The sequence below is a fragment of the Grus americana genome, unplaced genomic scaffold (assembly GCF_028858705.1).
Source record: "Grus americana isolate bGruAme1 unplaced genomic scaffold, bGruAme1.mat scaffold_220, whole genome shotgun sequence".
In the NCBI taxonomy this organism is placed as follows: domain Eukaryota; kingdom Metazoa; phylum Chordata; class Aves; order Gruiformes; family Gruidae; genus Grus; species Grus americana.
This window is the reverse complement of record NW_026561522.1, coordinates 6,058-22,819: the sequence shown is the minus strand read 5'-3', so window position 1 is coordinate 22,819 and position 16,762 is coordinate 6,058. Positions and strand designations below refer to the sequence as shown.

The 16,762-nt window shown below is 61.0% G+C and overlaps 2 long non-coding RNA genes across 2 annotated transcripts; both read right to left on the bottom strand.

Moving 5' to 3' along the window:
* Positions 1-3,415: 3,415 nt before the first annotated feature.
* Positions 3,416-6,721, bottom strand: LOC129200496 (uncharacterized). Its single transcript, XR_008574936.1, has 4 exons — positions 6,634-6,721; positions 5,374-5,640; positions 5,082-5,190; positions 3,416-3,546 (listed from the first exon to the last, which is right to left on the bottom strand). It is a non-coding gene; the product is annotated as an uncharacterized LOC129200496 (long non-coding RNA).
* Positions 6,722-13,357: 6,636 nt separating this feature from the next.
* Positions 13,358-16,126, bottom strand: LOC129200497 (uncharacterized). The gene is made up of 3 exons (XR_008574937.1): positions 16,036-16,126; positions 14,598-14,734; positions 13,358-13,617 (listed from the first exon to the last, which is right to left on the bottom strand). It is a non-coding gene; the product is annotated as an uncharacterized LOC129200497 (long non-coding RNA).
* Positions 16,127-16,762: the final 636 nt, after the last annotated feature.

Below are 16,762 nucleotides of genomic sequence, written 5' to 3'. Positions count from 1 at the left end.
GGCGAGGGAGGAAAAGAGAATAAGGGCAGGGAGCCTGACCGAGAGGTACGGCGAGGGACAGCGGCACGGGGAGCAGGACAGAGCAACAGAGAATAAAAAAAGAAGCGGGAGCGTGAGAGAACCGGCTGGGGAGCAGGAGAAGGAGAGATAAAAAGAGAGAGCAACAGAGGGAAAGAGGACCGGGGAGCGGGACGCTGGGGCAGAGTGAGAAAAAGAGGGGCAGGGAGCAGGACAGAGGGGCAGAGGCAGAAGGAGGACAGAGGGACAGAGAGACAAAAGAGGGAGACGAGGACTGGGCAGAGGGGAGAGAAGACGGGGGCAAGGAGCAGAGACACAAAGGTGCCAGGAAAAGGACGGTCAGATGGAGCGAGAAACAGGGTCGGGAGCAGGACAAAAGGACAAAGAAAAAGGCGAGGAAGAAGGAAGGAAGGATAAAGGTGGGACAGGGAACGGGACATACGCAGCGAAACAAAGCAGAACAGAGAAGAGAGGACAGGGATTGAGGAACAGAGAGAGAGATGCAGGCTGGTACACAGAGACGGCGAAGGTAAGCAAAAACAGCGACAGGCAGGAGGACCTGGTTCTGACAACCCATCGCTCCCGGTGTCGCTTCCACGGTCCCCGTGCAAAGAATGGGAGAGTGAAAGCAAAGGCACGGGAAACTTAACGCTCTTAGTAATTTCACTGAGCATCACAGCTTACAGTTACTCAATGTCTTCCGGTGTCACACAGGGTGAGGTACAACTGATTTCGTCTCCATATCTCTGGACAGAGCTTTTCTCATATCTGGGGGGGGGGGGGGGGGGGAAAAAAAAAAAAAAGATATTCTAAGACGACAGTCCTTGCACAAAGCCACGTTCAGCGAATTCTCTATTACAATAAGGTCGTTTCTAACCCAGAAGATTTCACAGAATCATAGAGTATCTCAAGTTGGAAGGGACCCATACGGATCACCGAGACCAAGCCCCCGCTCCACGCGGGACTACCTAAAACTAAACCGTGCGACTAAGAGCATCGTTCAGACGCTCCTTGAACTCCTGACAGGCTCGGTGGCTGCGACCGCTTCCCTGGGGAGCCTGTTCCGTGACTGAGCGACCGCCCTCTCAGTGAAAAGCCTTTCCCAACGTCCGGTCTGAACTTGCCCTGACGCAGCTTCGTCCCGTTTCCTCGGGTCCTAGTGCCGGTCACCGGAGAGAGCGGAGGTCAGCGCCTCCCCCTCCGCCGTCCCCCTCGAGGAAGGTGTAGACTGCGATGAGGTCACCCCTCGGCCTTCCCTTCTCCAAGCTGAACAAACCAAGTGACCTCAGCCGCTCCCCCTAAGTCTCGCCTCGGAGACCTCTCGCCATCTCGGTCGCCCTCCTCCGCGCACGCTCCGAGAGCGTTGTTTCGGCGGCACCGCTCTCGACTGGAACCTAACGCTGCACGTAACTCAACTGAGCGGAAAGGAAATGACGGGCTAAAGGGACAAATACACGATTTAAGGCAGCCGCAACGATGGCAGATGTCTGTCCGTAGCCCTTCTATTTATTTCACAGCGCTCCTGCGTATCAAACGAACGGTACCAGAGCAGAAAAGGTATACGGCGTGGCCACGTTACCCCTCGGGGAGGACGGCGAAAGGAGAGAAGATCTAGAAAGAGGAAGCAGCTGGTACTTCGCTTTTGGTAACAGAATTAACATCAACACGTTCCTTCCCTTTGAAATTGAAAACGCCACCCAATTCTCTGCCACTGTTGACCACCGACACTTGTAAATTTCTAGTGAAACAGCTGAGGAAAACAAAGTTTCAGGTCCCTGGCTAGGGGAAGAACCAGGCAAGCGCCGCCGTTCCTTCCCCCGACAACACTAGCAAAAAAAACCAGCCGCTGGGGCGAGCGTTCCTCCGAAAGAAAAATCAGGTGAGAAACCGCATTTTTATTTTCAGCTTACCTACAGGATAAATGTCTTTGTAGTTGCTACAAAACGTGTAAACTGCACAAAGATTAAGTTTTGTAACCGATCTAAGGTTCAGTACGAAAAACTACCTAAAGGAGTACGCAAAGTCCCACTCATCAACACTTATCTGACCCTGTTTCATATAAAAAAAAAAAAAAAAAAAAAAAAGTAATGCTAATCACACAGACAAGCCCAGGAACCCTCAACATGAGAATCTTTCCGTTCAGCCGGAGGCAGAACGAGTACTTACCACGGGCATCCTCATCTGGCTCTCCGCTGCTAGCAGAGCGGCACGCCAACGCTGTCCGGTACACGCCGTAGTACGCCTAGTTGCTTCTACGTATTTACCGCCGCCTGATTTGATACTCTCACAAAGAGATCGACGAAAAAGCCACCCTTTCTTTGAAAAAATAAAAACCAAAACCACACAGTTAAGGAACGGTAGGCGAACGTATTTTCTAAATCATAACCCACGGCTTGCAGGCAGACCAAGAGCAGCTCTGACGATGCGGTACGCTCATCAAACATCTTTCACGCAGGAATAACAGATGTACTCCTTTACCACGGGACGCAGCCGGCACAGGGACAAATTTCATGCTGTTTTTGTCACACGACCGTCCTTCTGCACCAGCCAGTGGGTTCAGAATTAAGGACAGGGACAGGCTAAATGCTCACACGAGCCTCCTATCCGTAAGAAACTATTAAAAATAGAAAAAAAAACTTCCACGTTTTAGATCGCGTTGCCTTAGGGACTGCCTCCTTCAAAGCCTGCCTGTTGGGGGGGGGGGGGGGGGGGCGCGTGTGCGCGCACGCACGCGCGTGAGGCGTGGAAATCGGTCGCAGAATTCAGTTGCCTAACGAGAGACGGCCCTTCTCCTCGCAAGGCAAACGTTTCAAAACGTCGTACTCTTTTCCGATTTTACCGGCTGGTACTGGGGTTGCCCTACCAGCATGAGTTGGGGACCCGTCCCTCTGGGTCCGTGCGACGCCAAATTAAATATTCTGCAAGTAACCGAGCAGGAGATGGAAAGTAAGCTAAGATACTCTCTGCCGTACAACGTTTGTTCGCCATCGTCCCCGAGGGAATCGCACAAAGCCCACGCTTGCCGAACCGGTACGTCGGAGGCCCTACGGGAAACGGCGCTGACGTTTCGCCAAGCTCTTCTCCTGTCAAGAAGAGGACCTTTTCTGCGGCATCCCTATTGGCGTTCGGTCTGCTTTCGGCTCATTCTGGCAGGTCAGCTTTCAGAGAAAGCCTGAGATTTCAAACCGCCAAGCAACATTCACCATTCTTGCTCTCTGACTACGGGGAATTTCAGCGAATCGGAACGCTACTTGGAGCCACGTTCCGGGTCTGTTTCGCCGCAAACCAAATATCTAAGCCACGGACCGGGCGCCCGTAGAAAAATTACTTTAAAAGATTAAAGACAAGCACAGTACTCACTTTTCTGAAATTTCTTCCGGTAGCGCATCAATTTAGCGGCCGAACCCAGCCGTCGAAATTCCGGTGCAACGGAGCGAGCAGGAACGTGTCCGTGCCGCTCTTCCCTGGCCACGGAGCCTTCCGCTCTACCCGTTACTGCGAACGTACGGAGCATCGGCGCAGCAGCACCTGTGGAATAACGCACCGCCCACAGCTATACAGAAGAAGAATCCGAGACGACGGTAGAAGACCCCAGACCAAAAGTCACCGCGGGACTAAGGGACGCGCGGACAGCGCGCGAGGGGCGGGTGTCCGGGACCCAAGCGTGGAACGGCCCCGGATTTCTTTGTTCGGGGTCCCTCTCTTTGGAGGCGCCCCGCCCGGGCGATCCCGCTGCTGCACCTTTCAGTTACGTTAATTATTTTACAAAATCCGACACCCGGAGACTGCTGCCGGAAGCCTCGGGTCGAGCCCGGAGGAGGAGGAGGAGGAGGAAGCGCGCCCGAGAAGAAGCGTGCGCGCGACACCGTGAACGGGGTGGGAACGCTGGGGCGGCAGCTGCTCCTCCTCAAACAGAGACAGAGAGAGAAAGAAGAGGGGGAAAGCCACAGGGTACAGAGGGCGGAAGTGGAAAAGAGGGGCCGGGAGCCGGACAGAGGGAGGTGGAGAAAGAGGCCGTCGGAAGGGAAGGGACGGGCTGCGGGGCAGAGGGGGACTTGCCAGCGCCAGGTTCGCGGTTCCACCCGATAATCGTAAAGGTCTCTGCCAACCTCGACGATTCGGTCGCTTTAAAAAACAATCGGGATCTCGAGGCGGACCGAGGGAGAGACGGAGAATATAAAAACGGTCGCGGCTAAGAGGGCAGAGAGGGAGGAATCGCGAGACAGGGAGAGGCAAGCCGGGCAGGGGAAAAAGTCCCGACAGGCTTCTGCAGCGACAGGGAGGAATTGACGATTCGAGAGAGGGAGCTGGACAGAGAGAGAGACGGGGAAAGGTAAGACGGTGGCGAGCTACCGGGCAGAGAAGCAGAGTTTAAAGCCGGGGACCGGGAGAGGGACAGAGAGGGAAGGAGAAAGGAACGAAGGGACGGGCTGCGGGGCAGACAGGGAGGAAGGAAGGAAGGAAGAAAGAGGGACAGGGAGCCAGACGAACCGCGACGGGGAAAGAAAAAGGTACCGACGGGCTAGGAGGCAGAGAGGGGAGACTTTAGAAAAAACAGGGACGGGGAGCGAGACGGAGCCAGACCGAAAAAAGGAACCATAGCGACGGGTGCCGGGACAGAGAGGCGGGCCTTCAAAACGAGGGGCAGGGAAGAGGCTCAAGAGGGACGGAGAAAGAGAGAGACTCACGACGACTCGCTACGGAGCCGAGAAGGAAGACCTCGAACAACAGGAACGAGGAGCCGCACAGAGAGAGCCAGAGACGGCAGAAATACCGACGGGCTACAGGACCGAGGGGGAGGAATGCAGAAACAGTGGCTGGGGGCCGGACAGAGAGACAGGGAGAGAGAGAAGGAAACAATAGCCACGGGCTACGGGGCAGAGAGAGCGAGGACCTAAAAAAGGTGGGGACAGGCAGCCCGTCAGAGCGAGATGGAAAAAGAACATAGCGGGGAGCAGAAAGCAAACCAAAAAACCCCACAGCGGGGTGGGAAAGCGAGGGGGGCAGAGGAGGGCCCGCGACGCAGAGGAGAGGCGATGGGGCCCCGCGGGCCCAGGACTCACCGCAGCTCTGGCTCTCGGCGCTGCCGGGAGAGCTTGCCAGCGCAGACGCTTCTTCTCCTGCTCTCCGCCTTTCCTTTGCTGTCACTCCGGTCGCTCGGCTGTCCTCCGCCTAAGAGAATACACGGGTGTCTTACAGCTCCGAGGAGACGAGTCTGCCTAGATGAGTAGCCTGCCTCCCTGCCTCCCTCCCTCGGTACGCGGCCGCACCGTGCTTTGGATTACGCGTGGCGACCCTGCGGTGCCCGTCGGCAGCCTGACCTGCCGCGGAGCGCAACGAGGGATCTTTCCTCACGCGGCGAGGCAGGCGCTCTCTTGCCTGCAGCGGGAGGCAGCTGCCGGCCGGAGAGCCTTCCATCTCTTCTTCTTCTTCTTCTTCTTCACCTTTCTCTGGCCATTCCAGCTTCCCTTAGGGCAGCTCCTGTCCACGGCCGGTAAGCGCTCCGCCGCCTGTCCCTTTTCGCCCCCACGCCACGAGGCGAGCCAGGCCAGGCACAGGCGAGGCGGGTGCAGTCGACGGCATCCCCAAGGGAGGGACGGGCAACCACGTCCTCAGCGCGGCCTGGGAGAGGGAAAGAAAAAAGCAGTGGCCGTTACTACCGGAGGTCGGCCCTGGCCGGAGACCCTCCTCCTTCTGCAGGGGCTTCCGGAGACGCCGCTCTTTCCCTGCGCTGCTGCCGCTGCCGCCGCCGCCAGCACCCCCGTTCAGGAAGAAAGCGGCACAGGCGAGGGCCAGCTTGCCGCCTTCACGCCAGGGCTCGGGGGCGGCCTGGGGCTGCCGGACAGGCTTCCGGAGAGTCCGACCGGTAGCGCTCGTCTCGGGACACCGGGCAACGCCTCACCGCGCGCGCGCGCTCTCGTAGCACGGCCGCACCGCTGCTCGGGAGTGGCTGGAAGCCTGCAGAAAACCACTCGAAACCGGCAAAAAAACCCCAACCTCGCGCTCCTGCGAGAGCAAGTCGGGCTGTCCGGCAGCCACGTCCGCGAAAACCACGCCTCCCGGCACGCACTGGCAAGCGCCGCGTGGCAGCCATTAGAGTGCCGTAAGACTACACTTCCCGGCGTGCTCCGGGGAGCCAATATGGCCGACCAGCAGCCGCGTGCCCCAAGACTGCAACTGCCGGCGTGCCGCGGGAGGCAGCCTTCCACGCTTCCTGACCCTGCGGGGACACCGTCCCGTGCCCTCACCCCAAAGCCGACTCACCCGAAAGCCCCGCCGAGCCGCGACGGCAGCCCCGAGCTCCGCAGCGCGGCTCCGGGCTGGCGCCCCCCCCCCCCCCCCGCCTCCCCTCAGCCACCTCCGAAAGGCGCGGACGCCCGCCGGCTCCGGGCAGCCCCCCGCCGCGCGGCTCCGGACGGTCTCCCCGCCCGGTTCCGACACGGCGCGCACCCCCCCCCACCCGCCGCACGGCTCCGGGCAGCCCCCCTCCCCTCTGTGACACGGACCCCGCCGCCCCCCCCGCCCCCCCGCCTCTCCTCGGAGGCGGCACCGCTGCCGCCGCCCTCCTCGGGGCTTTCCCCGGGACCCGCCGGTCCGTCCCGCTGCCCCGCTCACCTTCTCCCTCCGTGCAGCCGCAGCCCGGCGACGCCTCCGCTCCTCCCTCGGCTCACAGCAGCCCCTGCACACCGGCTGCCGGCAGCCGGTTCCGGGGAGGGGGCGTGGCGCTGCACTGCGCATGCGCGGCGCTGCCGCCGCAGTACCGAAATTTGGTCGCTAGGCGGCAGCACCGAGCGAGCATGCGCTGTGCGCTGCGTGAGGGGCGGGGCTTGGCGTGCGTCGGGGGGCGGAGTTTGCGTGAGGGGCGGGGCTTGGCGTGCGTCGCGGGCGGAGTTTGCCTCGGGGCGGAGTTTGCGTCAGGGGCGGAGTTTGCGTGAGGGGCGGGGCTTGGCTTGCGTCGGGGGCGGAGTTTGCGTGAGGGGCGGAGTTTGCGTGAGGGGCGGAGTTTGCGTCGGGGCGGAGTTTGCGTCAGGGGCGGGGCTTGGCTTGCGTCGGGGCGGAGTTTGCGTGAGGGGCGGAGTTTGCGTCAGGGGCGGGGCTTGGCTTGCGTCGGGGCGGAGTTTGCGTGAGGGGCGGAGTTTGCGTCGGGGGCGGAGTTTGCGTGGGGGGGCGGAGTTTGCGTGGGGGCGGAGTTTGCGTGGGGGGCGGAGTTTGCGTGGGGGGCGGCGTTTGGCGTGGGGGGCGGCGTTTGGCGTGGGTCAGGGGCGGCGTTTGGCGTGGGTCAGGGGCGGCGTTTGGCGTGGGTCAGGGGCGGCGTTTGGCGTGGGTCAGGGGCGGAGCCAAGAAGCATCACTTTTGGATCCCGAGGATGCGAGCAATGTGACCTTGTTGAATACGTTAATACCCCCACACACACCTCCTCCCCTGCCCTCCATCACGGCCCCTCGCCCCCCCCCCGCAAAGGAAGCGCCAACGCAGCCGGCACGGCAAAAGAGACCGCAAGCGTTTATTCAGTCACACACAGAGCCGGTTCCGGGAGAGACTCCGCACCGGGGCTCGGGGCCCGGCCCTGGGGCACCTCGGCTGTCCTACCCAGAGCCACGCTCGCCAGTCCGGCGTGGAACAGACACACGGTCGGTCCGTCAGGCTGCTGGAGAGCTGGGCTGCTATGGGCAGGCTGCCGCCAAAACCGAGGAGCCGGCTGCAGGACGCTAGAAGAGAGGAGAAAAGGGGCAGCCAGCTGGATGGGGGGGGCGGCGGCGGCGGCGAGCGAGAAGCACGAGGCAAGGAAAGGGACGGCGAGTGAAGGACGGGGACAGGGAGCCTGACAGAGAGGCAGGAAGAAGCGGCAGGAAGAGAGGCAGCGGGACGGCGACCGACAAACCAGGACGGGGAGCGGGACAGAGAGGCAGAAACGACCCTGGGCGGGCAGCGCCACGGCGAGGGAGGAAAAGAGAATAAGGGCAGGGAGCCGGACCGAGAGGTACGGCGAGGGACAGCGGCACGGGGAGCAGGACAGAGCAACAGAGAATAAAAAAAGGAAGCGGGAGCGTGAGAGAACCGGGCTGGGGAGCAGGGAGAAGGAGAGATAAAAGGAGAGAGCAACAGAGGGGAAGAGGACCGGGGAGCGGGACGCTGGGGCAGAGTGAGAAAAAGAGGGCAGGGAGCAGGACAGAGGGGCAGAGGCAGAAGGAGGACAGAGGGACAGAGAGACAAAAGAGGGAGACGAGGACTGGGCAGAGGGGAGAGAAAGACGGGGGCAAGGAGCAGAGACACAAAGGTGCCAGGAAAAGGACGGTCAGATGGAGCGAGAAACAGGGTCGGGGAGCAGGACAAAAGGACAAAGAAAAAGGCGAGGAAGAAGGAAGGAAGGCTAAAGGTGGGACAGGGAACGGGACATACGCAGCGAAACAAAGCAGAACAGAGAAGAGAGGACAGGGATTGAGGAACAGAGAGAGAGATGCAGGCTGGTACACAGAGACGGCGAAGGTAAGCAAAACCAGCGACAGGCAGGAGGACCTGGTTCTGACAACCCATCGCTCCCGGTGTCGCTGCCACGGCCTCAAAAACTGCGACGTGCCGCAAGACAAGAGAAGGGGAGAGTGAAAGCAAAGGCACGGGAAACTTCACGCTCTTAGTAATTTCACTGAGCATCACAGCTTACAGTTACTCAATGTCTTCCGGTGTCACAGGGTGAGGTACAACTGATTTCGTCTCCATATCTCTGGACAGAGCTTTTCTCATATCTGGGGGGGGGGGGGGGGGAAAAGAAAAAAAAAAAAGATATTCTAAAGACGACAGTCCTTGCACAAAGCCACGTTCAGCGAATTCTCTATTACAATAAGGTCGTTTCTAACCCAGAAGATTTCACAGAATCATAGAGTATCTCAAGTTGGAAGGGACCCATACGGATCGCCGAGACCAAGCCCCCGCTCCACGCGGGACTACCTAAAACTAAACCGTGCGACTAAGAGCATCGTTCAGACGCTCCTTGAACTCCTGACAGGCTCGGTGGCTGCGACCGCTTCCCTGGGGAGCCTGTTCCGTGACTGAGCGACCGCCCCTCTCAGTGAAAAGCCTTTTCCCAACGTCCGGTCTGAACTTGCCTGACGCAGCTTCGTCCCGTTTCCTCGGGTCCTAGTGCGGTCACGGGACGGAGAGAGCGAGGTCAGCGCCTCCCCCTCCGCCGTCCCCCTCGAGGAAGGTGTAGACTGCGATGAGGTCACCCCTCGGCCTTCCCTTCTCCAAGCTGAACAAACCAAGTGACCTCAGCCGCTCCCCCTAAGTCTTGCCTCGGAGACCTCTCGCCATCTCGGTCGCCCTCCTCCGCGCACGCTCCCAGAGCGTTGTTCGGCGGCACCGCTCTCGACTGGAACCTAACGCTGCACGTAACTCAACTGAGCGGAAAGGAAATGACGGGCTAAAGGGACAAATACACGATTTAAGGCAGCCGCAACGATGGCAGATGTCTGTCCGTAGCCCTTCTATTTATTTCACAGCGCTCCTGCGTATCAAACGAACGGTACCAGAGCAGAAAAGGTATACGGCGTGGCCACGTTACCCCTCGGGGAGGACGGCGAAAGGAGAGAAGATCTAGAAAGAGGAAGCAGCTGGTACTTCGCTTTTGGTAACAGAATTAACATCAACACGTTCCTTCCCTTTGAAATTGAAAACGCCACCCAATTCTCTGCCACTGTTGACCACCGACACTTGTAAATTTCTAGTGAAACAGCTGAGGAAAACAAAGTTTCAGGTCCCTGGCTAGGGGAAGAAACCAGGCAAGCGCCGCCGTTCCTTCCCCCCGACAACACTAGCAAAAAAACCAGCCGCTGGGGGCGAGCGTTCCTCCGAAAGAAAAATCAGGTGAGAAACCGCATTTTTATTTTCAGCTTACCTACAGGATAAATGTCTTTGTAGTTGCTACAAAACGTGTAAACTGCACAAAGATTAAGTTTTGTAACTGATCTAAGGTTCAGTACGAAAAACTACCTAAAGGAGTACGCAAAGTCCCACTCATCAACAATTATCTGACCCTGTTTCATATTAAAAAAAAAAAAAAAAAAAAAAAGTAATGCTAATCACACAGACAAGCCCAGGAACCCTCAACATGAGAATCTTTCCGTTCAGCCGGAGGCAGAACGAGTACTTACCACGGGCATCCTCATCTGGCTCTCCGCTGCTAGCAGAGCGGCACGCCAACGCTGTCCGGTACACGCCGTAGTACGCCTAGTTGCTTCTACGTATTTACCGCCGCCTGATTTGATACTCTCACAAAGAGATCGACGAAAAAGCCACCCTTTCTTTGAAAAAATAAAAACCAAAACCACACAGTTAAGGAACGGTAGGCGAACGTATTTCTAAATCATAACCCACGGCTTGCAGGCAGACCAAGAGCAGCTCTGACGATGCGGTACGCTCATCAAACATCTTTCACGCAGGAATAACAGATGTACTCCTTTACCACGGGACGCAGCCGGCACAGGGACAAATTTCATGCTGTTTTTGTCACACGACCGTCCTTCTGCACCAGCCAGTGGGTTCAGAATTAAGGACAGGACAGGCTAAACGCTCACACGAGCCTCCTATCCGTAAGAAACTATTAAAAATAGAAAAAAAAACTTCCACGTTTTAGATCGCGTTGCCTTAGGGACTGCCTCCTTCAAAGCCTGCCTGTTGGGGGGGGGGGGGGGGGGCGCGTGTGCGCGCACGCACGCGCGTGAGGCGTGGAAATCGGTCGCAGAATTCAGTTGCCTAACGAGAGACGGCCCTTCTCCTCGCAAGGCAAACGTTTCAAAACGTCGCACTCTTTTCCGATTTTACCGGCTGGTACTGGGGTTGCCCTACCAGCATGAGTTGGGGACCCGTCCCTCTGGGTCCGTGCGACGCCAAATTAAATATTCTGCAAGTAACCGAGCAGGAGATGGAAAGTAAGCTAAGATGCTCTCTGCCGTACAAGGTTTGTTCGCCATCGTCCCCGAGGGAATCGCACAAAGCCCACGCTTGCCGAACCGGTACGTCGGAGGCCCTACGGGAAACGGCGCTGACGTTTCGCCAAGCTCTTCTCCTGTCAAGAAGAGGACCTTTTCTGCGGCATCCCTATTGGCGTTCGGCCTGCTTTCGGCTCATTCTGGCAGGTCAGCTTTCAGAGAAAGCCTGAGATTTCAAACCGCCAAGCAACATTCACCATTCTTGCTCTCTGACTACGGGGAATTTCAGCGAATCGGAACGCTACTTGGAGCCACGTTCCGGGTCTGTTTCGCCGCAAACCAAATATCTAAGCCACGGACCGGGCGCCCGTAGAAAAATTACTTTAAAAGATTAAAGACAAGCACAGTACTCACTTTTCTGAAATTTCTTCCGGTAGCGCCATCAATTTAGCGGCCGAACCCAGCCGTCGAAATTCCGGTGCAACGGAGCGAGCAGGAACGTGTCCGTGCCGCTCTTCCCTGGCCACGGAGCCTTCCGCTCTACCCGTTACTGCGAACGTACGGAGCATCGGCGCAGCAGCACCTGTGGAATAACGCACCGCCCACAGCTATACAGAAGAAGAATCCGAGACGACGGTAGAAGACCCCAGACCAAAAGTCACCGCGGGACTAAGGGACGCGCGGACAGCGCGCGAGGGGCGGGTGTCCGGGACCCAAGCGTGGAACGGCCCCGGGATTTCTTTGTTCGGGGTCCCTCTCTTTGGAGGCGCCCGCCCGGGCCGATCCCGCTGCTGCACCTTTCAGTTACGTTAATTATTTTACAAAATCCGACACCCGGAGACTGCTGCCGGAAGCCTCGGGTCGAGCCCGGAGGAGGAGGAGGAGGAGGAAGCGCGCCCGAGAAGAAGCGTGCGCGCGACACCGTGAACGGGGTGCGAACGCTGGGGCGGCAGCTGCTCCTCCTCAAACAGAGACAGAGAGAGAAAGAAGAGGGGGAAAGCCACAGGGTACAGAGGGCGGAAGTGGAAAAGAGGGGCCGGGAGCCGGACAGAGGGAGGTGGAGAAAGAGGCCGTCGGAAGGGAAGGGACGGGCTGCGGGGCAGAGGGGGACTTGCCAGCGCCAGGTTCGCGGTTCCACCCGATAATCGTAAAGGTCTCTGCCAACCTCGACGATTCGGTCGCTTTAAAAAACAATCGGGATCTCGAGGCGGACCGAGGGAGAGACGGAGAATATAAAAACGGTCGCGGCTAAGAGGGCAGAGAGGGAGGAATCGCGAGACAGGGAGAGGCAAGCCGGGCAGGGGAAAAAGTCCCGACAGGCTTCTGCAGCGACAGGGAGGAATTGAAGATTCGAGAGAGGGAGCTGGACAGAGAGAGAGACGGGGAAAGGTAAGACGGTGGCGAGCTACCGGGCAGAGAAGCAGAGTTTAATGCCGGGGACCGGGAGAGGGACAGAGAGGGAAGGAGAAAGGAACGAAGGGACGGGCTGCGGGGCAGACAGGGAGGAAGGAAGGAAGAAAGAAAGAGGGACAGGGAGCCAGACGAACCGCGACGGGGAAAGAAAAAGGTACCGACGGGCTAGGAGGCAGAGAGGGGAGACTTTAGAAAAACAGGGACGGGGAGCGAGACGGAGCCAGACCGAAAAAAGGAACCATAGCGACGGGTGCCGGGACAGAGAGGCGGGCCTTCAAAACGAGGGGCAGGGAAGAGGCTCAAGAGGGACGGAGAAAGAGAGAGACTCACGACGACTCGCTACGGAGCCGAGAAGGAAGACCTCGAACAACAGGAACGAGGAGCCGCACAGAGAGAGCCAGAGACGGCAGAAATACCGACGCTACAGGACCGAGGGGGAGGAATGCAGAAACAGTGGCTGGGGGCCGGACAGAGAGACAGGGAGAGAGAGAAGGAAACAATAGCCACGGGCTACGGGGCAGAGAGAGCGAGGACCTAAAAAAGGTGGGGACAGGCAGCCCGTCAGAGCGAGATGGAAAAAGAACATAGCGGGGAGCAGAAAGCAAACCAAAAAACCCCACAGCGGGGTGGGAAAGCGAGGGGGGCAGAGGAGGGCCCGCGACGCAGAGGAGAGGCGATGGGGCCCCGCGGGCCCAGGACTCACCGCAGCTCTGGCTCTCGGCGCTGCCGGGAGAGCTTGCCAGCGCAGACGCTTCTTTCTCCGCTCTCCGCCTTTCCTTTGCTGTCACTCCGGTCGCTCGGCTGTCCTCCGCCTAAGAGAATACACGGGTGTCTTACAGCTCCGAGGAGACGAGTCTGCCTAGATGAGTAGCCTGCCTCCCTGCCTCCCTCCCTCGGTACGCGGCCGCACCGTGCTTTGGATTACGCGTGGCGACCCTGCGGTGCCCGTCGGCAGCCTGACCTGCCGCGGAGCGCAACGAGGGATCTTTCCTCTCCGGCGAGGCAGGCGCTCTCTTGCCTGCAGCGGGAGGCAGCTGCCGGCCGGAGAGCCTTCCATCTCTTCTTCTTCTTCTTCTTCTTCACCTTTCTCTGGCCATTCCAGCTTCCCTTAGGGCAGCTCCTGTCCACGGCCGGTAAGCGCTCCGCCGCCTGTCCCTTTTCGCCCCCACGCCACGAGGCGAGCCAGGCCAGGCACAGGCGAGGCGGGTGCAGTCGACGGCATCCCCAAGGGAGGGACGGGCAACCACGTCCTCAGCGCGGCCTGGGAGAGGGAAAGAAAAAGCAGTGGCCGTTACTACCGGAGGTCGGCCCTGGCCGGAGACCCTCCTCCTTCTGCAGGGGCTTCCGGAGACGCCGCTCTTTCCCGCGCTGCTGCCGCTGCCGCCGCCGCCAGCACCCCCGTTCAGGAAGAAAGCGGCACAGGCGAGGGCCAGCTTGCCGCCTTCACGCCAGGGCTCGGGGGCGGCCTGGGGCTGCCGGACAGGCTTCCGGAGAGTCCGACCGGTAGCGCTCGTCTCGGGACACCGGGCAACGCCTCGCGCGCGCGCGCTCTCGTAGCACGGCCGCACCGCTGCTCGGGAGCGGCTGGAAGCCTGCAGAAAACCACTCGAAACCGGCAAAAAAACCCCAACCTCGCGCTCCTGCGAGAGCAAGTCGGGCTGTCCGGCAGCCACGTCCGCGAAAACGACGCCTCCCGGCACGCACTAGCAAGCGCCGCGTGGCAGCCATTAGAGTGCCGTAAGACTACACTTCCCGGCGTGCTCCGGGGAGCCAATATGGCCGACCAGCAGCCGCGTGCCCCAAGACTGCAACTCCCGCGTGCCGCGGGAGGCAGCCTTCCACGCTTCCTGACCCTGCGGGGACACCGTCCCGTGCCCTCACCCCAAAGCCGACTCACCCGAAAGCCCCGCCGAGCCGCGACGGCAGCCCCGAGCTCCGCAGCGCGGCTCCGGGCTGGCGCCCGCCCCGCCCCCGCCTCCCCTCAGCCACCTCCGAAAGGCGCGGACGCCCGCCGGCTCCGGGCAGCCCCCGCCGCGCGGCTCCGGACGGTCTCCCCGCCCGGTTCCGACACGGCGCGCACCCCCCCCACCCGCCGCACGGCTCCGGGCAGCCCCCCTCCCCTCTGTGACACGGACCCCGCCGCCCCCCCGCCCCCCGCCTCTCCTCGGAGGCGGCACCGCTGCCGCCGCCCTCCTCGGGGCTTTCCCCGGGACCCGCCGGTCCGTCCCGCTGCCCGCTCACCTTCTCCCTCCGTGCAGCCGCAGCCCGGCGACGCCTCCGCTCCTCCCTCGGCTCACAGCAGCCCCTGCACACCGGCTGCCGGCAGCCGGTTCCGGGGAGGGGGCGTGGCGCTGCACTGCGCATGCGCGGCGCTGCCGCTGCAGTACCGAAATTTGGTCGCTAGGCGGCAGCACCGAGCGAGCATGCGCTGTGCGCTGCGTGAGGGGCGGGGCTTGGCGTGCGTCGGGGGCGGAGTTTGCGTGAGGGGCGGGGCTTGGCGTGCGTCGCGGCGGAGTTTGCGTCGGGGCGGAGTTTGCGTGAGGGCGGAGTTTGCGGAGGCGGGAGTGCGTTCGGGGCGGAGTTTGCGTCAGGGGCGGGGCTTGGCTTGGGTCGGGGCGGAGTTTGCGTGAGGGGCGGAGTTTGCGTGAGGGGCGGAGTTTGCGTGAGGGGCGGAGTTTGCGTCGGGGGCGGAGTTTGCGTGAGGGGCGGGGCTTGGCTTGCGTCGGGGCGGAGTTTGCGTGGGGGCGGAGTTTGCGTGAGGGGCGGGGGCTTGGCGTGCGTCGGGGCGGAGTTTGCGTCGGGGGCGGAGTTTGCGTGAGGGGCGGGGCTTGGCGTGCGTCGGGGCGGAGTTTGCGTGAGGGCGGAGTTTTGCGTCGGGGCGGAGTTTGCGTGGGGCGGAGTTTGCGTGGGGCGGGCTTGGTGCGTCGGCGGAGGTTTGCGTGAGGGCGGAGTTTGCGTGAGGGGGCGGAGTTTGCGTCGGGCGGGAGTTTGCGTGAGGGGCGGGGCTTGGCTTGCGTCGGGGCGGAGTTTGCGTGGGGGCGGAGTTTGCGTGAGGGGCGGAGTTTGCGTGAGGGGCGGAGTTTGCGTGGGGGCGGAGTTTTGCGTGAGGGCGGGGCTTGGCGTGCGTCGTGGCGGAGTTTGCGTGGAGGGGCGGAGTTTGCGGTCAGTTCGGGGCTGGCTTGCGTGGGCGGAGTTTCGTGAGGGGCGGAGTTTGCTGTCGGGGGGCGGAGTTGCGTGGGGGGGAGTTTGCGTGGGGGCGCGGAGTTTGCGTGGGGGCGGAGTTTGCGGGGGGGGCGGGAGTTTTGCGTGGGGGCGGCGTTTGCGTGGGGGCGGCGTTTGCGTGGGTCGGGGGCGGCGTTTGCGTGGGAGGGGGCGGCTTTTGGCGTGGGTCGGGGGCGGGCGTTTGGCGGGGTCAGGGGCGGAGCCAAGAAGCATCACTTTTGGATCCCGAGGATGCGAGCAATGTGACCTTGTTGAATACGTTAATACCCCCACACACACCTCCTCCCCTGCCCTCCCTCACGGCCCCTCGCCCCCCCCCCCCGCAAAGGAAGCGCCAACGCAGCCGGCACGGCAAAAGAGACCGCAAGCGTTTATTCAGTCACACACCGAGCCGGTTCCGGGAGAGACTCCGCACCGGGGCTCGGGGCCCGGCCCTGGGGCACCTCGGCTGTCCTACCCAGAGCCACGCTCGCCAGTCCGGCGTGGAACAGACACACGGTCGGTCCGTCAGGCTGCTGGAGAGCTGGGCTGCTATGTGCAGGCTGCCGCCAAAACGAGGAGCCGGCTGCAGGACGCTAGAAGAGAGGAGAAAAGGGGCAGCCAGCTGGATGGGGGGGGCGGCGGCGGCGGCGAGCGAGAAAGCACGAGGCAAGGAAAGGGACGGCGAGTGAAGGACGGGGACAGGGAGCCTGACAGAGAGGCAGGAAGAAGCGGCAGGAAGAGAGGCAGCGGGACGGCGACCGACAAACCAGGACGGGGAGCGGGACAGAGAGGCAGAAACGACCCTGGGCGGGCAGCGCCACGGCGAGGGAGGAAAAGAGAATAAGGGCAGGGAGCCGGACCGAGAGGTACGGCGAGGGACAGCGGCACGGGGAGCAGGACAGAGCAACAGAGAATAAAAAAAGGAAGCGGGAGCGTGAGAGAACCGGGCTGGGGAGCAGGGAGAAGGAGAGATAAAAGGAGAGAGCAACAGAGGGAAAGAGGGCCGGGGAGCGGGACGCTGGGGCAGAGTGAGAAAAGAGAATAAGGGCAGGGAGCAGGACAGAGGGGCAGAGGCAGAAGGAGGACAGAGGGACAGAGAGACAAAAGAGGGAGACGAGGACTGGGCAGAGGGGAGAGAAAGACGGGGGCAAGGAGCAGAGACACAAAGGTGCCAGGAAAAGGACGGTCAGATGGAGCGAGAA